The sequence below is a fragment of the Pongo abelii genome, chromosome X (genome assembly GCF_028885655.2).
Source record: "Pongo abelii isolate AG06213 chromosome X, NHGRI_mPonAbe1-v2.0_pri, whole genome shotgun sequence".
NCBI classification, from domain to species: Eukaryota; Metazoa; Chordata; class Mammalia; order Primates; family Hominidae; genus Pongo; species Pongo abelii.
The window spans coordinates 13,381,171-13,406,404 of NC_072008.2; the positions used below are offsets into that span (position 1 = coordinate 13,381,171).

At 40.9% G+C, this 25,234-nt stretch overlaps 1 long non-coding RNA gene across 2 annotated transcripts in view; it reads left to right on the top strand.

Annotated features, from left to right (window-relative positions):
• Positions 1-3,499: 3,499 nt before the first annotated feature.
• The window catches only part of LOC129052890 (uncharacterized), a 45,378-nt gene continuing 23,643 nt past the window's right edge, over positions 3,500-25,234 (top strand). Inside the window, exons 1-4 of one of the 2 annotated variants that reach the window (XR_008518018.2) lie at positions 3,500-5,596; positions 5,990-6,053; positions 6,890-6,971; positions 8,406-8,459. This is a non-coding gene — a long non-coding RNA (uncharacterized LOC129052890). The remainder of the gene's footprint in view (positions 5,597-5,989; positions 6,054-6,889; positions 6,972-8,405; positions 8,460-25,234) is intronic. The other variant, XR_008518017.2, reaches the window with a different exon arrangement.

Sequence of the window (25,234 nt, forward strand, 5' to 3'; positions counted from 1 at the left end):
TCATTTTCTGTTCTTTATTTTCTGCAGTTATTCAGTTAAGAAACGATGCTTTGCCAACCAAGACTGGTAAGCATCAGTCCTTGCTATGTTCAACTTTAGGAAAATGTGCCTTGAACCTGAGTCCGTGTTGACTGAGGGAGATGTGGGTGTCCAGGTAAATTATCCTACTCTACCAGACCACAGGATGGAATGATAGTTCTGACACATCCTCAGTCCAGAGTCAATAATGGTGCCAGCAGTGGGGTGGAAGTTGGAGTTCTGCCAGGATCTAGGTAAGGTCGATGGTTCCCAGGTGATGGCAGTGACCAGGCTGTGTAGTGCATATCTTTTTCGTCTTTCAGGTACGCCAAGTGGCATCCCGGAAAACACCTGTCAGATGCATTTCTTCTGCTGCTGCTAGTCATGAGATCAACGCCAGCCTGAGAATGGCCATTCAGGGGCCCTGGATTGTAACTAGGTAATTGATCACATGAGTCCTATGCCAGTACAGACCACCTGAACTTCAGATTTCCTGGACAAAGAGGGCACTCTCCTTGACACACTGTTTTTCCCATGGTTTCCTGCAGGTGTCCCGTAAAGTTCTCTTCCTGTAGAGAGATAGGAGATGTTGTGACATTATCTCATGAAAGACATTCTGTGTTTCCTTCATGTAGATAAAATTAATGACGGTTTTGAGTCTGGTAGAGTAACCTTGTGTTTGGCATATGTGTCACTGGGAAAAAATAATTAGTGATTCCCAATGCCAGTAAGCATGAGATTTTACTGCTTATTCAGAGGTAAGGCTTTGTTTGTTTGTTTTTTGCAAATTTCACACTCCACGCAATAGACACACATGCCAGTGCCCAGGTAGTTGATCATATTGTCTGTCACCCCGATGTGGACTGTGGTGTTTCTGCAGGTATCCCTTGTAGGCTGTAGCCTCAGAGTTCTTCTGTTATCCAGGTAGCCTTGATGAGTCGTGAAATGATGCCAGTGAACAAGAGTATTTGTGATTGTCCTTGTAGCATAGGTTGTGGACCAAGCAGTTTCCATAATATGTCTTTCAGATGTGTGTCAGGGCATCACAGCAGGCCTTTGAATCCTAGGTAATGTGGGACATTGCTGGGTGAGGTAAGTGCCACAGCCTGCAGTGTGGGACTGTTACAGAGACCTAGTTCAGTGATGATGTGTCCCTACATGTCTTCCCATAGTGATTTGTTTCCCAGGTATTTGGGAGAAAAATGATTGAGTCCTTACCAATCCCAGATAGGCCAAGTTTTCCCATTTTCTGTTTCACCAAAAGTGTATGCTGAACCCTGAGAGTGTTGAGGGATTGCAGGTAACCAGCCAGGTATTTATCACTGTGTTCCCCACCCCTGTTCTGCCAATAGGATTTCTCCCGGTGTCCAGTCAAGAAATAATGGATTTCTGCATAGATTTGGACCGTGTATCACTGAAGTTGTGCAGGTAGATTTGATATGTCCCATAATTGTGGAAGTAGCTAAGTTTATCTGCTGTTTTTCTGATGTACAAACTTGTGTCCTGAAACATATTTTTCATAGTGTGTTTTTGAGATCCTATTACAGAGATGAAGATTAATCTAACCTTAGTTTTCAGTGGCAGATATGTATGTTACTAAGTGCTGATGTGAACCTAAACCAAAAAACAGCCTATGAATATCGTATTTCTTGATAAGAGATGAACATGGCTCTTACACTTGTCATTACTATGATTTCTTTCAGATATTCGGGTAAGAAATGTAGAGTCCTGGCCGGGCGCAGTGGCCCACGCCTGTAATCCCGGCACTTTGGGAGGCCGAGGCTGGTGGATCACAAGGTCAGGAGATCGAGACCATCCTGGCTAACACGGTGAAACCTCGTCTCTACTAAAAATACAAAAAATTAGCCAGGCATGGTGGTGGGCGCCTGTAGTCCCAGCTACTCGGGAGGCTGAAGCAGGAGAATGGCGTGAACCTGGGAGGCGGAGCTTGCAGTGAGCCGAGATAGCGCCACTGCACTCTAGCCTGGGACAGAGCGAAACTCTAAAAAAAAAAAAAAATGTAGAGTCCTTATCACTTCTCAAAACCAAAGGTTTTTCCTCTTTATATATATATAAAATTTTTTTTGAAAATTCAGCTATTTTTTTTTAAATTATATTTTAAGTTCTGGGATACATGTGCAGAAAGTGCAGGTTTGTTACATAGGTATGCATGTGCCTTGGTGGTTTGCTGCACCCATCAACCCATCATCTACATTAGGTATTTCTCCTAATGCTGTCCCTCCCGTAGCCCCCCACCCCCTGACAGGCCCCAGTGTGTGATGTTCCCTTCCTTCTGCCCATGTGTTCTCATTGTTCAGCTCCCACTTATGAGTGAGAACATGTGGTGTTTGGTTTTATGTTCCTGTGTTAGTTTGCTGAGAATGATGGTTTCCAGCTTCATCCATGTCCCTGCAAAGGACATGAACTCATTCTTTTTTATGGCTGTGTAGTATTCCATGGTGTATATGTGCCACATTTTCTTTATCTGGTCTTTCATTGATGGGCATTTGGGTTGGTTCCAAGTCTTTGCTATTGTGAATATTGCTGCAATAAACATATGTGTGCATGTGTCTTTATAGTAGAATGATTTATAATCCTTTGGGTATACACCCAGTAATGGGGTTGCTGGGTCAAATGGTATTTCTGGTTCTAGATCCCTGAGGAATAATCAAAACCACAATTAGATACCATCTCACGCCAGTTAAATTAGTCCTCTTTATATTTTAAGAAAACATTTGTTTTGCCCTGTGAGCGTTGTTGGATTGCACATATTCAGATTATTATGAGATGTTCCCATCTGATGTAGTAAACATGGAAATTTTGAAGGTATCTGACAATAGTTTTGGTGCTGGAGTACTAAAAGTATCCAGGTAGAGTTCATGTTTTCCATAGTGATAAATGCAACCAAAGCTATTAGCAAGTTGTACTGCTAGAACATGTTATGTGTTTTTTACACATATGTCATAATATGTTTTTCAGATTCCTGGAAGAAATCCCAATGAACAGGGGTCATTATCAGGCCACATTTCTGGTATCTGTGGTAAGTAATGATGTTCACTTTAACCCCATCACAGACCATTTGATCTTCATATATCTATGTAAGTGATGTCTGTTTACGTGAACTGTTTACCATGTGCTTTTATAACAGTTATTTTTGTAAGTAATGACAGTATTTCTAGTTCTAGTGACCATGTTATATTGTTTTTAATTTAGAGAAAACTTATGGTTTACGCTGTGAGTATCAAATGATTTGCATGTACACAGATAACAACGTGGTGTGCTTCGTAGTAGTAACTGTGGTATACTTTCAGATAGCTAGTCAAGAAAAAATGGTGTGTCCTTCAAGGTTGTAAACCTTGGGAATACTGCAAAATTCCATGTAGATTTATGTCTTCTGCAGTGATGACAGTCAACAAGTTATTTGCAGGTTTCTGGTGGAAAAGTTGTGTCCACAGACACATTTGTCATAATGTGGTTTCAGGTTCCTGTCAAGGGGTCATGGGAAACCTCATCATGATCAACAATGGGACATTGCTGGTATCCAAGCCAATTATGATGTGGGCCTTAAACACCCTACAAAAATGTGATCTACAGAAATGTAGGTAACTGTAGATGGTTTTCCTCATTTTTGTGTTGCCATATTTTGTGCAGGTATTTAGTTAAGGAATTATATTTTCCCAACCAATGCTGGTAAGCATTAGTCATTATTTTAGAGTTTAGTTATAATGTGTCTAGTCTTATAGTGAGGGAGGGATATGCAGGTATCCAGGTAAGTTTTCCTACTGTTTCCCACCACGTTTTCGACCATGAGACTTCAACATCATCAAGAGATGATGGTGCCACTACATTGTTGACATTGAAGTCATGGCAAATCCAAGTATTGTTGAAGGTTCCCTGCTGATGGAAGTGCCCAGAATTATTTGTGTCTTGTCTTTTTTTATGTAAAACAAATTGTTTCCTTAAACACACTTGAGCAATGTGTTTTTTAGTTTTCTGTAATGAGCTCACAATCAATCTTAACAATAGTCATTAATAGAACCTTGCTGTAACCTGCTAATTGAGAAAATGTGTTTCCCACAATCAGACCATTTGAGCTTTACATTTCCATGTAAGTGAGGATGGTGTCCTTAACACTTGTCTACCATGTATTCCTGCAGGTATCCTGTTAAGTTCTTTCCTAGTATACAAGTACAAGATTATGTGATATTAACACATTAGCAACCTTCCTATTTTCAGATATGTAGGTGATTAATGATTTTTTTGAGACTCTTCTTGTAACCTTGTGTTTGTCATGCATGCAGTTAAGAAATTACTTTTTCCCTAACATTACTAGTAAGGGTGAGATTTTACTGTATTCTTGTTTAGACATAATGTGTATTTATCAATTGTAGTGATATATGGATATGCGAGTATCCAGGTAATTATCATATTGTCCATCACTGTAATACTGAGATTTTTGTAGGTATCACTTCAAGAGAGGAAAGTTTCTCTTACAAGTGTTTTCCCTTGGCATTATGCAAGCATCCAGTTACCTTTGATGGGCCCTGAAATGATGAAAGAGACCAAGGGAATTTGCAGGCGTACAGGTAGAATGAGACATTTAGGAAACATTTTCAACAGTATATTTTTTAGGTTCATTTGAAGAGGTCACAGTGAGCCTATCAATAATAGTTAACAGGGGTCATTGCTCATATGGATGTGCATGATAATGTGGGCCTAAAACACAGCCCAGCCCATCTGATCTTCCCTTATATAGGTAAGTGGTGGTGTCCCTAACACTTCTATTACTATGATTTTGTTGTAGCTGTTCAAGTAAGAAATGATAGAGCTCTTACCAATTTAAAAAAACATTATTTTTCTCACTTTTTATATTTTAGAATAACTTTATGATTAACCTCTGAGTTTTGGGTGATAGTGCCTATCCTGGTTATTGGTGTTTCTTACCACAGCAGTAACCAGGGGATTTTTACAGGTGTCCTGTCAAGAAATGACCGTCTTACCTGACAGTGGTATAGATCTTGCATTATTACAAGTATCCAGGTAGAGTTTATGTGTTCTGTAATGATGGAGTGACGAAGGTTATTTTCAGATGTCTTGGTGGAAATGTTTGTGTCCTTTAACACATATTTCACAATGTGTATTTCAGGTTTCTGTAGAGAGACCCTGATAAACCTAACAATGGTTGGTATGGCAGACATTTCTGGTATGCAGGCAAGTGATGATGTGTTCTTTAACCACATCATAGACCATCAGATCTTCATATATCTTTTTTTTTTTTTTTTTGACAGAGTCTCGCTTTGTCACCCAGGCTAGAGTGCAGTGGAGTGATCTCGGCTCACTGCAGCCTCCACCTCCCAGGTTCAAGTGATTCTCGTGCCTGTGCGTCCTGAATAGCTGGGATTACAGGTGTGCACCACCACGTCCTGCTGATTTTTGTATTTTTAGAGATGGGATTTTGGCACGTTGGCCAAGCTGGTCTCGAACTCCTGGCCTCAAGCAATCCACCCACCTTGGCCTCCCAAAGTGCTGGAATTACAGGCGTGCACCACCATGCCTGGCCAGGTCTTCATATATCTAAGTAAGTGGTATACATTTACCTAAACTTTTTTACTGTGTGATTTTTTTCCATAGGTACTAAGGTAAGAAATGATCGTCTTTACCAACTACAGCAACCATGTTATCCTGCTGTTTTATATTTTAGAGAAAATTTATGTTTAACTTTGTGATTGGTGAGCTATTTGCTATCCAAGGAATTAACCATGGAGTTGCATGTCATAGTAGCAGTTGTGGGTTTGTTTGCAGGTAAGTAGTAGAGAGAAAATGGTATCTCTAACAGTGCTATAGACCTTGCAGTACTGCAAGATTCCAGGTATACTTGATGGTTCTTGCAATGATGGTAGTGAATAAGCTTAATTGTGGGGTTCAAGGAAAAAAACTGTGTCTACACACATTTGTCATAATGTGTTTTTAGGATCCTGTCAAGAAGTCAAGGTAAACCTCATCATGATCAAGAATGAGACTTTGCTTGCATCCAGGTAAGTAATGATGTAGGCCTTAAGCAAGTACTCAGAAAACAATCTGATCATCAGATCTATAATTAAGTGTGGATGGTGCCTCTAACTTTTGTGTTACCATGGTTTTTTTTGCAGGCATTCAGTTAAGAAATGATGTTTTCCCAACCAAGGCTAGTAAGCATTAGCCCTTATTATTTTAGAGTTTAGATATAGTGTGTAGTATCTAACCAAGCTGGGCATAGTTGCATGTGCCTATAGTACGAGCTACTCTGGAGGCTGAGGCAGGAGGATCACTTAAGCCCAGGAGGTCGAGGCTGAAGTGAGCTGTGATCACACCACTGCACTCCAACTTGGGTAACAGGACAAAACCCTGTCTCTTAAAAAAATAAAAGAGATAAAATGTGTGTTTAACATTAGTCTCTAAGGAGGGCTATGCCGGTATCCAGGTGAGTTATCCTACTCTTCCACATTATAGTATGAACAATGAGATTTCTAAGTCAAGTGATGATGGTTTCTCTAACATTGGTGTTGATCTCAAAGTTCTACTAAGATCGAGGTAGTGTTGGTGGTTCCTCTAATGAGGAAAATGACTGATACAAGTTGCAGGTGCCCCATCCTTTTTTGCAGGTAAAACAGCGTGTTTCATTAAACACATTCATCATTGAATGTGTTTCTTCAGGTACCAGTAGTCATGAAATCATAGTGAACCTAACAGTGGTCATTTATGTGTTCTTGGTAGTAACCAGGTCAGTGATAAATTGGGTCTTACCACACACTACAGACCACCTGTTCTTCAGATTTTTAGGTAAGCAAGTATGGTCCCTCTAACACAGTGTTACTGTGTTTGTCTTTTTCAGGCTTCCCAAAAGTTGTTTGATAGTTTACAGGCATGAGATGGTGTGACTCTAACTCATTAGATGCCTTCGTCTTTTCAGTCATGTAAGTAATGAATGGTGTTTTCAAGGTTATATAAACCTTGTTTATGGCATGTATGCAGTTTAAAAATTAAATTATCCCTAATACTAACAGGAACCATGAGTTTTTAATGTATTTTTCTTTTGAGATAATGTGTATTTAACACTTGTACTGATAGACATATATGCAAGTATGTTGGTATTTTATCATATTGCTCATCACCACATTATTGGCCATGGGATTTTTGGAGAGATCTGTCAAAGAGTGGACAGTGCCTCTTCCTATAGTTTGACTTTGTAGTTCTGCCCTTATCTAGCGTTTATGAGCCCCAAAAGATTCAAGAAACCAAGGGAATTTGTAGTTGTACAAGTAGAATTAGACTAGTACCAAACCCATTTCCCACAATGTGTTTTCCAGGGTGTGTCAAGAGATCACGGTGAGCCTATCTATGGTAATTAATATGTGATATTGCTGGTTTTGAGGTAAATGATGATGGAGAGACCTAAACCAGAGCACAGATTACCTGATCTTCATATAGATATAAGTGATGGTTGTGTCCCTAACACTTGATGTTATCATGATTTCTTTTTAAATATTCAGATAGGAAATGATAGAGTCTTTACCAATTCTCAAAACCATGAATTTTCCCTCAGCCTCCCGAGTAGCTGGGACTACAGGCACGTGCCACCATGCCCAGCTAAGTTTTCGTATTTTAGTAGAGAAGGGGTTTCACCATGTTGACCAGGATGGTCTCAATCTCCTGACCTTGTGATCCACCTGCCTCGGCCTCCCAAAGTGCTGGGATTACAGGCGTGAGCCACCACACCCGGCCTCCTGTTTTCTTTATTGAAAACCTGAGACCAATTGAAAAGCAATAAAACAAGTGTTCGAGAGCTTCTTTAAATCAATACAAGAGCTTCTTTAAATGGAAATATATATCCAGTTGGTCAGACTGTCCATCATACACTTTGCTTTTTTGTTGAAATTCAAAATAAAACTTTCTTTAAGGAAGCCTGGATCTCAGTCTTAAACCCCCAGCTATAAATGTCTTCAACAAAGGGGAAGGGAAGCAACCTAGTCTGAATTTTAATTCAGCCAAATGGGAAACCCATGACCTTCCATTCTCCTCTGATTTTACCATTCTTCTAGGATCCATTTCACAACTATTGTTCATCTGGGTATGGAATCACTGCTTTGTATTTTAACACCATTGAAAATATGTCAGACCAAGACCCGTATAGTACAATTCTTCTGGAAAATAGAAGTTAAAGGGGTTAACCTGTAATAGTAGATTAAGATAATTATGGAAAAAGAAGGTTAAAGAAATGAGGGTTTAAAAAGCTTTCAACAAGTTGCTGTCACCTCTGGGCCATCCACAGAGTAGGTACTCAATATGTGTTGAAGTAAATGAATGCTTCTTTACAGATTGGCTCATTCAACAACCATTCTTTCTTTCAGCATGTGATGGAAAGAAAGCTATCAACTTCATTCCTCAGACTTCCTGCAACACAGGTGTGTGAGCATGATTTAGGTTCCACCATCAGATGTTCACAGGTAACCTCTATTGGAACTGAGCCATGGGTAGAAAGGCAGGAGAGTGGACATATATTTTACTAGCATGGATTGTGGCAGGGGTACCATGGTTTTGGCTAGATATGTTTGAGGAGCTTGGAATTCATAAAACAGAGGCAAGCCAGAGCTAGAGATGTAGCTTAGGGTCAGATATGTTAAAGAAAACATTCTTTCATTTTTCCATTTTTGCCTTTTAGTTTTTGAAAATTTTACAGATAATGTCACTGGGATAAAACAAATTGAAAAAGAAAGAAAAAACCATTATACCATCACTAAAATATATAAACACTTTATTTTTCCCTGTTATCAGTCATTACCCACATTTATACATATCATATAGGGAACATAAGGTTCATATAATTTTCTGATTTCTTTCTCTTAAAATGACATTGTAAATATATACACTCATATTTAATATATGGAAAAATGCAAAAATGACAAGGAAAATTTAAACGTGTAAATCTATGCATATAGAAGTCATTTGTTCATTTAACAGTAAGTACCTACCGGTAGTAGGTACAGTTCCCTGCTTTGATGATCAACAGTGAAGAAACCACACAAAGTTCATGCCCTAAGGAAGATTACATTCTCTAATGGGTTCAACTCCAATGATCCATACATTCCTGTGTCCCTGGGAGAGTCTCACCTTATTTCATTGTCTCATTATAATTATTAATAGCTCTCACTCTCAAGAGTGTCTCAGTTTGGATAATACATTACATAGTCACCCTGGACATAATAGAGAATATAGAGGTGAGGACATATATTAACTGCAGAGTAATAATTGCTATAAAAATATCCATTCCAGCTGGACACTGAAGATGAAAAAATAGAAATTTAAATTTTTTTAAATTAAAAATAAATATACTAAAGTAAGGTGACCGTAATTTGAGAAAAGGACTTCTTTCATTTGGGTGGTCAGGGCAGTTCTCTCTGAGGAAAGCAAAGAATGAATGACAAGAAGGAGCCAGTCGGATGAAGAGTGAAGGTGTAAGCATTGTAAGAACAGCAAGGGGAAGCGACATATCCAGAGGACAGAGAGAGGCCGTGTGGATAAAGGGCAGTGTGCAGGGATGGAAGTGGCCCAAGGGGAGGCAAGGGCTAGGTTTTTAAGGCCCTGCCTGTCATGAGGAGGAGCTTGGGTTTCCTTTGAAATGCAATGGACAGTCTTTAAAACAGAGCAAAGTGACCTCACTTACTTGTCTGTGCCAAGTGTATTCAAACCCACAGGCCAGCAAATCACTCTCTGATGAAGCTCTCATATTTAAAAATACTGTGGCTCCTCTAATAAAGCCACAGACACCAGGATTCTATGGAAAAATGTTTTTTAACCAACACTGGAATGAAAGATAAATTATTACATGAAACATGAAGCTTAAAGTTCTCAGAAGCAGATATATTTATAACTTTTCTCCCTAACGTATTGAAAGATAAAGTGCTGAATTTTAGAACTTTATAACAGACTCACAAATAAATGCAAGGCTTTATGAGTTTTATCAAGCTCTCTTCTTGTCATCAGTGACAGTAGTGAAGGATTATACAGTTTGAAGGTAGTTGGGACAAGTCTCCAGACAAGGGAGTGGCGACTTGGGACTAACTAAGTGAAGAGGGAGGGAAGGGCAAGACGCCCGAAATCTGGTGGAGGACCTTGGTAGTAGGTATTCCAGCAGCTTCCAGATTCTTTCTGAGGCAATTTAAAGAGATGCAGCTCAGAGGTGCAACTCCATCCTGCTAGGCTTGGTCTTGTAAGGCCCAGCACTTGGCCACACAGGTTATGCAGCACACTGGGATGCCAGGCTGTATAAGCTAGATCGAGAGCCAAATTCCAGGTCACACCCTGCTCACCAAACCATGCCAGCTCAAAGGAAGGGACACCTCCTCAATTCAGCTCTGCTTTACCTCTCTGCTTATGAATTCCAAGCTCCTGATACACATCTGGTCAGAACCATAGTACCCCTCCACAATCCACTCCAGGAAAATGGATGTCTACTCCCTGCCTTTCTTCCCATTGTTTGGGGACTTTTCCTTAGCTCAGCTGAAGACAGGGTCCTTGTCACATGGCCACGAAAATTTAGGCTTGCAGATGATTTGAAGGGTGAGTAAGGCAGGGTTTTATTGGATGAAAAGGAAGAAAAGGAGAAAAGAGACACCTAGCGAAGCAAGAGAGTGTGCTTCCTGCCCGTGGGCTTCCCAGGTACCACTGAGGAAGAGGAGGGGCAAGGCTTCTCTCCCCTGCAAAAGCTGGACCTTCTGTGGCTCCACCCCACTGCGCGCTCCTTCCAGTGTGCAGGTCGGTGGGAGGCTCTGCCAGGGAGCCCTTGCCACCTGGCTGTCTCACCATGGCTTTGGGAAAGGGCTGTGCCCAGAGGGGATTCTTTTCTATACAACACAAAGGCTTTGTCTGTGCTCAGCAGCCCTGTGTTTAGGACATTTCCTGGGCCTTATGGCCTCTGACAGTCATCCTTTACTGTCTAAATCTCTTAGCAGATGCACCCTCACCAGCTAGCCAATTCTGTCTCCTGGTTCTCACCCTGGATATGAGACTATGCTGATTTCTTGTTTCAGCAACATCCCGGGCATAAAACAGCATTTTTCGTTATTTACCCACGTAAATAATCAGTTGCTGGAGGCTGTTCTGGAAAGCAGGACACATACAGCACACATAGGAATGAATCCATCCAGCACTGCTCCTCCTTGGAGCCAGGCGTCCCATTAGGGCTTCCATCATCTCCTCTGTCACCATTTGGTACTTTTGGTTCTTTCTGTCTCCCTCAAGACTAGTTAAGACAGCTAATGTGTGGATGCAGTTTCGAAAACAATAGTTTTCATAGCAGTGGTTTGAGCTAATGGTGTTTTTCATATTAAAAATGTTTTACAAACATTAATTAAGCTTGTGTAGCTCCCTGGTGGGCTTAGGCAGAAAGAATGCCCAGAGAGAGAGAGTTTCCGCTTTTCCTCCAAGCCACAGAAAGTCCTCAAGGAAACAGAAGGCCTGGGGCTTCAGCCCAGCAGTCCTTTGCTTGAAGAAGACTTAACATACCTTTAGAACTTTCCTGATGCTCAGAAAATGAAGTCTTTTGTGATACTTCATAAAATGAAATCTCTTAGAATGCTTTGGGGGTTTTTTGTTTTTTTTTTTTGGATGGTGGTGGGGTTTGTTTTGGTTGTTTTTTTTTTTTTTTGACGGAGTCTCACTCTGTCGTACCTAGGATGGAGTGCAGTAGTGCATCTCGGCTCACTGCAACCTTTGCCTCCTGGGTTCAAGTGATTCTCCTGCCTCAGCCTCCCGAGTAGCTGGGATTATAGCCGCCCACCACCACGCCCGGCTAATTTTTTCTATTTTTAGTAGAGATGGGGTTTCATCATGTTGGTCAGGCTGATCTCAAACTCCTGACCTCAGGTGATCCACCCACCTTGGCCTCCCAAAGTGCTGGGATTACAGGCGTGAGCCACCGCGTCCAGCCCCCTTGGAATGCTTTGTAAAATGAAGTCCAGCCTAGACCACCTGTCAGAAAGTATTTTTTCTTTATTGTTGTGGCAAAGTATGTATCTATTGATATATACTTAGTGAAGCAGGAAAACAAACTGCAAACCTAAACCAACTCAATAAAACATTACTTATTTCTCAGTAGGAAGAGGGAAAAAAACTAGCAAGCATGAGTAAGAAGAAGGAAGGATATGAGAGAATAGGAGATTCTTAAAGGCATTCTTTTCATTTCCTTCTTCTGACGCAGAAATCCAAACAAAAGCTTTAGAAGAAACACCTGGAAAAATAGTATCTCCACTTTGAAAATGCAGAAATGCAGGCATAATACAATGGTGAAATTTATTCATAGTCATTCTCATCTCAATCAATGGTTCTCAACCAGGTGCTATTTTGCCCCCCGGGGACATCATTTTACAATGTCTAGACATTTTTGGTTGTCACCACTTGTGGAGGCGGTGTAAGGGTGGGCAAGTGGAGTGATACCGGCATCTAGTGGGTAGAGGATAAGGATGCTGCTACAAACATTGTACAATGCACAGGATAGCTCCCATCACAAAGAATGCTCTGGCAATGGTGCCAAGGTTGAGGAACCCTATTCTAAATCATTGCCTTGTCAGAGATGTATCTCCAAATCAAGTTGGAGTTTGTGGTATGTCATCCACACAGTTGACTCCAACCCACCCAACTCCAAGCAGGCTCAACATGGTGATGTTTCCCACTACTTGCTCTAGGATACCTTCATTAGGCCTGGAGACCCAACCTGTGCACAGACTCTGAACTCAAACATGTACCTAGCTGCATTCTTGATTTTCTCACACAATCACAGCCATGCTTATATTTTGAAGTGATCCAGGATCTTTTAACTTTTTCTTCTAGTTCATTGAGGTGTAATTGACAAACAAAAATCATATATGTTCAAGCTGTACGATGTGATGATTTGATATAGGCATACACTGTGAAGTGATTATCACAAATTAACACATTCATCACCATATCTAGTTATCGTGTGTGTGTGTGTGTTGAGGACACTTAAGATCTACTCTCTTAGCTGATTTCAAGTGAACAAGAATGTATTATTAACTGTGATCACCATGCTGTATGTTGGATCACCAGAACTTACTCATTTTATAACCGAAAGTTTGTACCATTTGACCAACATCTCCCCATTTTCCTCACATCCCAGCCCCGGGCAACCACCATACTACTCTCTGCTTCTATGAGCTTGACTTTTTTTAGATTCCACATATAAGTGAGATTGTAGGAAAGTTTAAATTTTTCCCCTGAAGTTTCAGTCATTTGAGTTTATAAAACAAACTGATAATAGATTATCAAGAAAGGCATACCAATTTTATTGTGTGCACATGTGTATGGAAGTCATACAAGTTAAACAAACTCAAAGAAATGGCTAGAGGGTTGACACTTTTATACCATCTTGAGGTTACAGCAAGAATGAGGGCTTGGACTATAGCAAAACAGGTTATGGTGGCAAGACAGGTTATGGGACAGAGAGAAGAGGAGGCCTGGCTAGTAAAGGTGGTCTTGTTATGCAGATGAAATCTCACAAGTAGCGACCCTCAGAGAGAAGAGATGGGAGCCTGTGATAAATGTTTCTGCAGGGCCTTTAAAGTGTCAGACTCCCAGGTGATCCTTCCCGGATCCAGAGGCAGAGAGTGGGGTGGTGTTTCAAAGAATACATGATAGCATCTGTTGTTTACTTCATTTTACTCCCTCTACAGTTGCAAATCTCCTTCACACAAGATAGCTTTGCAGGCCACTTCTGTTGGCAGGCCCTGTGAACAGCCACCTCAAAATATGTCAAAGTATGTGTATTAAAAATTTTTTTTAATTTCAGTACCTTTAGGGGTACAAGTAGTTTTCGGCTAAATGGATGAATTGCATGGTGGTAGTCTGAGATTTTAGTGCATTCATCACTCGAGTAGTGTACATTGCATCCAATATGTAGTTTTTCATTCCTCATCCTCCTCCTACCTCCTCCCTTCTGAGTCTCCAATGTCCTTTATACCACTCTGTATACCTTTGCATACCTATAGCTTAGCTTCCACATATAAGTGAGAAAATGTGGTATTTGGTTTTCCATTCCTTAGTTAACCTCTCTTAGAATAATGGTCTCCACTTCCACCCACGTGTGTATATGTGTGTGTGTGTGTGTATATATGTATATGTGTACATATATATGTATGTGTGTGTATATATATATATATATATATATCACGTTTTCCTTTTCCACTCATTGGTTAATGGGCACTTAGGCTGATTCCATTCCTTTGCAATTGTGAATTGTGCTGCGATAAACATATATGTGCAGGCGTCTTTTTTATATAGTGACTTTTTTCCTTTGGAAAGATACTCAGTAGTGGGATTGCTGGATTGAATGGTAGACCTTTTAGTTCTTTGAGAACTCTCCATACTGTTTTCCATAGAGGTTGTGCTAATTTACATTCCCACCAGCAGTGCATAAGCATTCCCTTTCCACCACATCCACGCCAATGTCTATAGTTTTTTGAGTTTTTAATGTCCATTCTGGCTGGGGTAAGGTGGTATCTCACAATGGTTTCGATTTGTGTTTCCTTCATGATTACTGATGTTGAGCATTTTTTCTTTTCTTTTTTTGAGATTGAGTCTCGCTCAGCTGCCCAGGCTGGAGTGCAGTGGCACTATCTCAGCTCACTGCAACCACCGTCTCCCGGGTTCAAGCGATTCTCCCGTCTCAGCCTCCTGAGTAGCTGGGATTACAGGCACCCGCCATCATGCCGAGCTAATTTTTGTATTTTAATAGAGTCAGGGTTTCACCATGTTGACCAGGTTGGTCTTGAACTCCTGAGCTCAGGTGATCCGCCCACCTCGGCCTCCAGAAGTGCTAGGATTACAGGTGTGAGCCACTGTGCCTGGCCGAGCATTTTTTCATGTTTGTTGGTCATTTGCATATCGTCTTTTGAGAAATGTCTATTTGTGTCATTTGCCCACTTTTTAATGGATTATTTGTTTTTTCTTGCTGATTTGTTTGAGTTCCTTGTAGATTCTGGCTATCATTCCCTTGCAGGATGCATAATTTGCAAATATTTTCTCCCATTCTGTAGCTTGTCTGTTTAATCTGATAATTATTTCTTTTGCTGTGCAAAAGCTTTTTTGTTTAATTAGGTCCTATTTGTTTTTGTTGCATTTGCTTTTGGGGTCTTAATCATAGATTGTTTGCCTAGGCCAGTGTCCAGAAGAATTTTGCCTAGGTTTTATTCTAGAATTTGTATGGTTTCAGGCCTTAGATTTAAGCTTTTAATCCATCTTTGTTTGTTTGTTGTTTCTGAGACATGGTCTCACTCTGTTGCCCAGGCTGGAGTGCAATGGCACAATCACGTTCACTGCAGCCTCGACCTTCCCAAGCTCAGGTGATCCCCCACCTCAGTTTTTGTATTTTTAATAGAGACAGGGTTTTGCCATGTTTCCCAGGCCGACCTTGAAGTCATGGGCTCAAGCGATCCAGCTACCTTGGCCTCCCAAAGTGCTAGGATTACAGGCATGAGCCACCGCACTGGGTCAAGCTATTAATTCATCTTGAGTTAATTTTCGTATATGGTGAGCAATAAGGATACATAATATTTTGGGGTGAGATATTTTGGTTTCTTTCAGATCTTACAGTAATTGTGTCTAGTTTATTTCACTTATCATAATGTTTCCCATATGAATGGCAGGATTTTCTTCTTTTTATGACCAAATAGTATTTCATTGTATTTATTTAATTAATTTATTTATTTTTTGAGACAAAGTCTCACTCTGTCACTCAGGCTGGACTGCAATGGTGCGATCTCGGCTCACTGCAACCTCTGCCTCCCAGGTTCAAGCAATTCTTGTGCCTTAGCCTCCTGAATAGCTGGGATTACAGGTGCCCACCACCACACCTAGCTAATTTTTGTATTTTTAGTTGAGACAGGGTTTCGCCATGTTGGCCAGACTGGTCTCGAACTCCTGGCCTCAAATGATCTGCCTGCCTCGACCTCTCAAAGTTCTGAGATTACAGGAATGAGCCACCACACCTGGCCTCATTGTATTTACATACCACGTTTTCTTTATTCATTCGTCCATTGACAGACACTTAGGTTGTGTCCATATCTTGGCTATTGTGAATAATGCTGCAATGAACATGGAGGCTCAAGTATCTCTTGGAGATACTGATTTTATTGTAATAGCAGAGACATAGATCAGTGGAACAGAATAAAGAGCCCAGAAATAACCCCACACATGTACAGTCAACTAGTCTTTGATAAGGGTGCCAAGAATACATGATGGGAACAGGACAGTCTCTTTAATAAATGGTTTTCAGAAAACTAGATACCCTCGTGCAAAGAACGAAACTGGGCTTTTATCTCACATTATATGCAAAAATTAACTCAAAATGGATTAAAGACCTAAAATTGTAATACTCCTAGAAGAAAACACAGCAAAAGCTTTCCTTGACATTGGCAGTGATATGTTTAGATATGTCCCCCAAAACACAAGCAACATAAGCAATGAACAAGTGAGACCACATCAAACTAAAAAGCTTCTACACAGCAAAGGAAACAATGAACAAGGTGAAACAGCAACCTCCAGGCTCCTTTTATTCAGAAAGGCATACACATTTCTGCTCAAATATTTTGCCAGTTCATTTTATTTGAGTAGAAACAAAGTCAAATGCCACATAAAGGAAAACCCCCTCTAATGAACCCTCTGAAGCACACCATGTTAACTTTCCCATGCTAACTAATGTTGAGAAAGGGGAAGTTTTGCATTTTTTCCTTTGCCCCGTTGTTACAAAATCATCTGTTGACCTACAGCCGGCGTTCTGCTTAAACGATTGTGTGCAGTGATCTTTAGAAAATGCAGTAGAGGAGAGAAAGGGGTCTCAAGGGGAAAAAGATAGATTAAACTGCATGCATAGAAACCCCCCTTTTTTCTTTACAAGTTTTACTATGAAGCAAAAACATTGAGAGATAGTAACGTCAATCAAAATTACAATCAAGTTAAACAATCTGGTGCATTCATCACTCTAGTAGTGTACATCCCTGTTTGTATTTTTCGTTTCATTTCTATTAAGATTTAGTACACAACCTAAAATACAAAGACAACTAGGACAAAATTCCTGCCTTTGAGTTCAGTTAACCATGGGAAATAAGTAATAAAACAACTTAGGAAGTATAATGAAGGTTATCAGGGACTGGAAGGGGGGAAAGAGTTATTGCTTAGTAATAGAGTATTTTGGGATGATGAAAAAGCTTTGGAAACAGATCATGGTGATGGTTTTACAACTTTGTGAATGTAACTAATGCCACTGAGTTGTACACTTAAAAATGGTTAATATCACAAATTTTATGTTGCACATATTTTACCACAATTTCTAAAATCAGAAAATCCTCAACTATCTGTGAAGTGTGACAACAGCTATAGATGATATACATGTTAAAGATCTTGAATAAACAAGAGAAATAATCTTTTAAAAACAAAATGTATTGAGTTTCTACTTTTTCTTAGGCACTCTACTAGGCACTTAATATTCAGTGTCTCAGTCTGGCTCCAAGAAGCAGACACCAAGATGAAATTGGAAATTGAAGGTGCAGCTGGGCTCAGTGGCTCACACCTGTAATCCCAGCACTATGGGAGGCCGAGGTGGGAGGATCACATGAGCCCAGGAGTTTAAGACTAGCCTGGGCAACATAGCAAAACCCTGTCTCTATAAAAAAAAACAAAAAAAAACCACACACACAGACAAAATTAGCTGGGTGTGGTGGTGCGTGCCTATCATTCCAGCTACTCAAGAGGCTAAGATGGGAGGATCGCTTTAGCCTAGGAGATCAAGGCCACAGTGAGCCATGATTGTACCACTGCACTCCAGCCTCACAACAGACTGAGGCCCTGTCTCAAAAAAAGAAAAAAAAAAAAAAAACGAGGGAAATTGAATGTGCTAGAGATATATTGGGAGAAAGACTTGTGCACGATAAAGGGGAGGAAGCAGGGGTGTGCAGGGAGAGTCTCCCAACTGCAATGCAGGCCTGACACCAGCTTAGAGGAGCAAAGGAAGGGAGAAAGAGGATTGGAGACAGAGCTTCAGACTGCAGTGCTGATGTCAGAATGTTTAAGCCAGATCAGTGGGAGGCTTTCAAGCCCATGTCTCCTATTAGAGGAGTCTCATCCTCCAGCAATGGGCCTGATTTAGTTTCATCAATGGCCGGGTGCAGCCTGAGGGAAGCATGGCCTCAGGGCAAGCCTGATGGAGGATCCAGGGGGACAGCACCCAGTGCTGGGATACTTATTTGCCAGCTGCACATTCTCTAGAAGCTCTGACTAGTGTACTTCTGTGGTCACCACACACCTAACCTCATTTAAAGCTCACAACCCCTCTTCCAGGCATTTTATTACCTCCAATTAACAAAAAAGGTAAACAGTAAGTTGCCCCAAAGCACACAGCTCTTAAGTGGTTGATCTAGCTTTCAAAGCCAGGTTCAAAAGACTCCAAAACCAGTGTTTTGTCTCCTACAATGTGGTAGATTAAATTATTGTTCAACGAGTATTTCCTTTCCCACACCTACTGATCTCCATGGAAGGATCATTCTCTGCCCCACTGCCATGGGGTTAGCTGTGTGTTGTGTTTTAGCCATGGAATATGGGTGTAAAGGACTGCGGGCCAGTTCTTGAGTCTTGGCTTTGAGAGGCATCATGTGTTTGCGCTCATCTCTTTCACAAAGCCATGTCAGAAGGTAATAGGCATAGAATCAGAGTAGCCTAGCTGACCCTTGGCCTGAAGCAAAGCACCATGCCTCTCACCTAGCCAACCTGCAGACTCAGGAGAAAGAAAGAAAGGTTTGTAATGGTAAGCTACTGAGATTGGTAGGGATTTTGTATACAGCATTACTTTGGCAAGAGTTGACTGATACATACCATGTTGCCTTTACAGAAGGAGCCAGGAGCCATTGATTCTGCCTGGGGGAGAGGGCAAAAGATTCATGAAAGAAGTAACATTTGAGCAGATTATTATTTTTTTATTTTTTTTTGAGACAAGGTCTTGCCCTGTTGCCGAGGCTGGAGTGTGGTGATGTGATCACAGCTCACTGCAGCCTGGACCTCCCGGGCTCAATTGATCCTCCCATCTCAGCCGGCCAAGTAGCTGGGACTACAAGCATGAGACACCACGCCTGGATAGTTTTTGTATTTTTTTGCAGAGACAGGGTTTCACCATGTCGCCTAGGCTGGTCTTGAACTCCTGGGCTCAAACAGTCCTCCCGCCTTGACCTCTCAAATTGCTGGCATTACAGGCATTGTAAGCATGAGCCACTGTGCCCGGCCAGATTGTTCTTAAAAATGTAATTGCATTTTTGAAAAAAAAATTTTAATCTCCTTTCATTGTCAAAAATTTGGAAACTATGGGAAGTAGTAAAAATAAAGTCAAAGAGATTACATATATTGATTATATATATATATTAGACTGCTCCATGCATCCTAGGCCTTTATATGCTCTGGGGTTTTGCCTTTTTCGCCTGACCTATTATCAGCAACAATTTGTGTTCTTACATATGATACAATATTCTTTGAAGGCATGGTTTGTAATGGCTGCAGATTGTTCATAGCAACAATAATTGTTTTAAGGACAAGGTGAAGCACACCAGAAGGAATTCTTTCATTCACTTATTTTAAAGTACTATTTATTGAGTACTTACTACATGTCAGGCACTGTTTGAGGCACTAGGAAAACAACTGTAACAAAATAGATAAAGCCCCAATATCTATCAACAGGTAATTGAGTAAGCAAATTGTAGTATATCCATACAATGGAATACTACTCAGCAATAAAAAAGAACTAATTACTGATACATACTACAATGTGGATGAAACTCAAAAACATTATGCTAAGTGAAAGGAGTGACACCAAAGACTACATGTTGTATGATTGCATATATATAAAAATCCAGATAATTCAAAGAAGTCTTACAGTGACAGAAAGCAGATCAGTGATTGCCAAGGGGGAGGGCATGGAGAGGTAGAAAAGAAGTATAAGGGACATGAGAAACCTTTTGTGAGTGATAGATGTGTTCATGAACGTGTACATATGTCAAAACTTTAAATATGTGCAGTTTACCACATGTCAATGATACCTCTGTAGAGCTGTTTAAAAAGTGATGGGAGTACAGTGAGGGCTGAAGAAGTGGTGGACAAGCATTCTGAGCAGAAGGAAAAGCACATGCAAAGAAATAGAGGCATTTTGTTTAACAAGCCCATAGGACTTACCATCTACGAGGCAATGTTCCAAGAGCTGTATAAATATTAACTCATTTTATCCTAACAACATTCCTGTGAGATAAGTACTATTAATGCCGTCCTTATTTTGCAGGTAAATTGACGCACAGAATTACTAAGTAACTTGCCCAAAGGAACAGTAATTGTCAGAGCTGGGCTTTGAATCCAAGAGCCTAGGTCTAGAGTTCATGGTCTTAATTACTACAACATGCTGCTTCTACATGTCTGGGAACATATTTGGTAATATCTGTGTGTATATTTGAAAAGTTACATGACTATAGCCAAAAGTGAAGAGGGAAGAGAGGGAGGGGAAGACCTTGGAAATGTAGGTTGAGGGAAGCTCATTTAAGTATGCAAAGTCCAGGCCACATAATGAGAAGATATATTGGAACCCTCCTGAGTGATATCTTTATTTTGAATGGATTTTTCCATTCATTATCAAAGGCTAGTTATATCCTCAATGGAACACATCTGAAAGCAAAATTTCCACCACCCTTAAAAAGGACTTAGTCCTGAATGCACAAATTGATCAGATGGTGTATTATGCTCCCAAAGTAGCTTAAGAATTAGGTGACATTATTTGCAAAAAGATGCATGTTCCGTTTCAAAGCATGCATTCACGCTTCCTTTTTTGTTTTTTTTTTTTTTAAGGCAGAGTCTCGCTCTGTCGCCCAGGCTGAGTACAATGGCGTGATCTCGGCTCACTGCAACCTCCGCCTCCTGGGTTCAAGCGATTCTCCTGCCTCAGCCTCCCAAGTAGCTGGGACTACAGGCGCATGCCACCAGGCCCGGCTAATTTTTTGTATTTTTAGTAGAGACGGGGTTTCTCCGTGTTAGCCAGGATAGTCTCAATCTCCTGACCTTGTGATCCGCCCACCTCGGCCTCCCAAAGTGCTGGGATTACAGGCATGAGCCACCTTGCCTGGCCAGGCTTCCTTTTATATCCACTTGGGGAGATGCAGATGGAAGGAGAAAGGCCGAAGCACAAAGGCTCCCTATCAACAGTTACAGAACTGCTGTTGCTTTTCTCTCTGGCTTTAACAGAGATCACCTACAAAATCTTATTTGTGAAAGCTGAATCTGGCTGACAAGGAATCCAGGGCTTGAAGCTAAATCTCTAAGGTCATGAATTGTCTTATTGTGCACTCCATGCCAGTCAGAACTCACCGATGTGCAGAGAGAGCTCACATCTTACCATTTCACAAACTTCATCAACAGCACATCTATCTCCCCAGGGCTCTGCACATTGCCAGAGAATCCCATCACCCTGAATTATTTCCCTTCTCTCTCCTTCCTCCTTCCTTCTTCATCCTAGACCCTCTAACTGCTCAGTAGACTTCAGTAGACTCTTAACCAAGCCCCACCCCCAGAGAACTGGTTTCCAAAGATGGCTTGGAGACAGTATTCCCAATTCCACAGTAGATTACAGTTTTTTGTTTCATTTTGTGTTTATCGGCAAAATGACATATAGGTCACTTCAACTTGTGGAGAATTCCTGATCCACTACAAGTATATTCAAATAAATCTTTCAGAAGTAGGAAATCTTATTACAAGCTACCCTCATGCACAGTGAACAGGGAAAGGAAGTGGGCTAGAACAAGAAGTCTGCTGCAAGGGAGAAATCCAGACTGCTAATTCTACCACATTACCAACTTTCTGTGGACTCACAGCGAGGGAATTCTTCTTCCAAGAGCTCAATTTCCGCATGTGTAGAATAAGCTGAGGAGGGTAGGCGAGGGTCTTGGGACCTCCCCTAATCTTCATTGCATGGCCCTGGTGCATGTACTATGGGAAATGAGAATTCAGGCTCTGTCTCTGCCCCACCTATGGTAGATATATGGTCCCTTAAGTCTCCCTTCACCTGAGTAGTCCCATTCATCCAGGCACATCTAGAAGACAAAAATACTGTTACTGCTGCACCAACAGCCTGCAGTGATTAGTTTTACTTTTTCAAGCCAGAGCCCAGCTGGCTGTGAAACATCAAAGAGAGGAGGGCTCCGTGTTTACAGCTCAACTATGAAGATGAGTTCAGGTCAAGCATATTTGTCAGTTCATCTTATTCTGACACAGACCCAAAGAGCCGGGCTTGTGGGAAGTGCAAGGAGAAGAGTCAGGACTCTGATAAAAAAAGATGGGTCTTTTTGAAATATTTGTCCAAGGCTGGTTCTTTGCATATATAAAACACTATATTATTTAAGTTGTCTTCACATTAATGATCTCACTAGAGGCTCAGAGGATAACACTAATTCCATTTAACAAATGTGGAAATTAAAACAGAGTTATGAATGCTGTACCAAGTTCACACTATTTAGTGAAAGAGGTGGAGCTAAAACCCTAGGGACCTGACCCCAAGCCCAGTCTTATTGCAGCAAATTGGCCCAAATTGTGATCAGGGAACAGTGGCACTGTGGGATGCCAATAGGTGTTATGCAAAGCAAATAATAAATAAAATTATGGAAGAAATTAAAGGCTTCAGGATCAAAAAGATTTGGAAAGTTTTTGATTAAACAAAGTCCAGCATTTTACAGGACTTCTCAGAGACTTGAACATATTGTTATCACTGCAAAGTTTCAAGAGTTTGGGATATAACACTTTCCCAAATCAAGACTACATAACCCATTTTTAGGGGTGTTTGACATAACTAGTATTCTTGAGGACATGCTTTGAGAAACTTTCCTAGGTCAACTGTGGGTTACATCCAGTCGTGAGTGATACCACAGCCCCTTGACCTGGTCATTCTCGAGGCTGAGTGGTATTGCATCTAGGGACACAGAATTAGAACAGAAGCTCATTTGAAATATGGAAAATATTTCGTGTTCATAAATAGTCACTAGTGTTCTCTTTTTTGGTTTTGTTGTTGTTGTTGTTGGTTTTTGTTGTTTTTTGAGACAGTGTCTTGCTCTGTCTGCCAGGCTGGAGTGCAGTGCCACGATCATAGCTCACTGCAGGCTTGAACTCCTGGGCTCAAACAATCTTCCCTAGTAGCTGGGACTACAGATGCATGCCACCATGCCTAGCTAATATTTTTTATTTTTTTGTAGAGATGGAGGTCTCACTGTGTTGCCCAGGCTGGTCTCGAGTTCCTAGCCTCAAGCAATCCTTCCTTCTTGGCCTTCTAAGGTGCTGGGATTACAGGTGTAAGCCCCTGTGCCCAGCTTGTCACTAATACTCTCTAGGGGAGGATCATTCTTCCCCACTCTATTGATGTTTTACTTGGCTACATGACTTGCTTTGGCCAAAATATGAGAGTGGACACGACGTGTGGGACTTCTAGGCAGAAGATTTTGAGCCAGCACGTGGTTTGCCATGTGCATTTCCCTCTGCCATCATGACCAACCATGGTTCAAATAGAAATAGCTTCATCAGCCTGGGGCCTGGAGTGAGGAAAATATGGAGGAGAGCTGTTGCCAACCCATGATTGGAAATAGCCCTTTGCTGTTGTAAAAGCACTAAGATTTGGGGGCATTTTTTACCAGAGGATAACCTGTGCCAGCCTGACCTTTACAATTTCCAAAGCATTTATCATCTCATAATTAAGTATTGATAAGGTATTTCTACAGAAAACATCTATTCATAATACAGAGTATTTGAAAAGTAATCAGAACTCAGCAGAAGATTCAGTGGTCCTAAATTTAGGAGACCTGTTTCTAGCCTGCTTGCCTTTGATAATGTCTCTGAACTTCCAGTTTTTTTAAAAACGCCAAAACAGCTCACCTCACATGATTGATGAGACAATTAAATGGGAAATATATATATATATATACACACACACACACACACACACATACACTTACATATATATGTATATTTTAAACTGTAAAGTGTAACAAATGTAAGATATATATTCAGTGTGCTGTCCTGGCTGGGCTGGATTTCAGAGCTCCTGCCTTGTCAACGTGAATAGCGTTACCTCCAAGTGAGGAAACAGGAAGTCAGATGCTCTTGATTCATGTCTGTGGTTCCTTTTCATCGTATTCCATAAACTTCATAGAAGGAGGCTTCCAAATTAACAAATATTGAAGTTTCTCCATCTATCAAGATACTTTGGTCTCTAAGTAAAAGAAATCCTGGCTCAGCTGGGCACAGTGGCTCATGCCTGTAATCCCAACACTGGGAGGCCGAGGAGGGTGGATCACCTGAGGTCGGGAGTTCAAGACCAGCCTGGCCAACATGGCAAAACCCCATCTTTACTAAAAATGCAAAAATTAGACAGGCGTGATCACAGGCACCTGTAATCCCAGCTACTTAGGAGGCTGACAGGAGAATCGCTTGAACCCAGGAGGCAGAGGTTGCAGTGAGCCAAGATCATACCACTGCACTCCAGCCTGGGCAACAGAGCAAGACTCCATCACAAAAATAAATAAATAAATAAATAAATAAATAAATAAATAAATAAATAAATAAAAAAGAAACCCTTGCTCACACAGACTTGAGCAATAAGGATGTATTTCATCTACTAAAACACCATGTCCAGTAGTCAGGTAGTCTATAGACCATCAACAGCTCGTTAATGGCAAAAACTCTGACTTTCTCAGACCTTTCTTTCTACCTTCCTCAGCATCAGCTTGCCCCTAAAGCAGTTTTCCTCACGGTCACTAAATGGCTGCTGGAAGAAATCACATCTAGAAGCTATACATGAGAGAGAGGAGATACAAACATTTCACCCACACACAAGTTGTAAGTCCTTCCTCAGTTTGCAAAAAACATGGGCCAAGGGCTTGATGGACTAACGGTGGAGAAGTCACCTCAGGAGCTCCGATGAGGATATCAGAGCAAAATCAAGATTTGTTAGTAATGAGGAAAAGAGAAACCAGCAAGAAAGTAATACTCTGAAAAGCAGCTCAACAGAAGAAAATCTAGCACCGCATGCATTTCCACAGACCCATGAACTGTTTCAGGTTCAGATTTGGAAACCTGATAACTGGGCATAAGTAATATCTCCTAACAC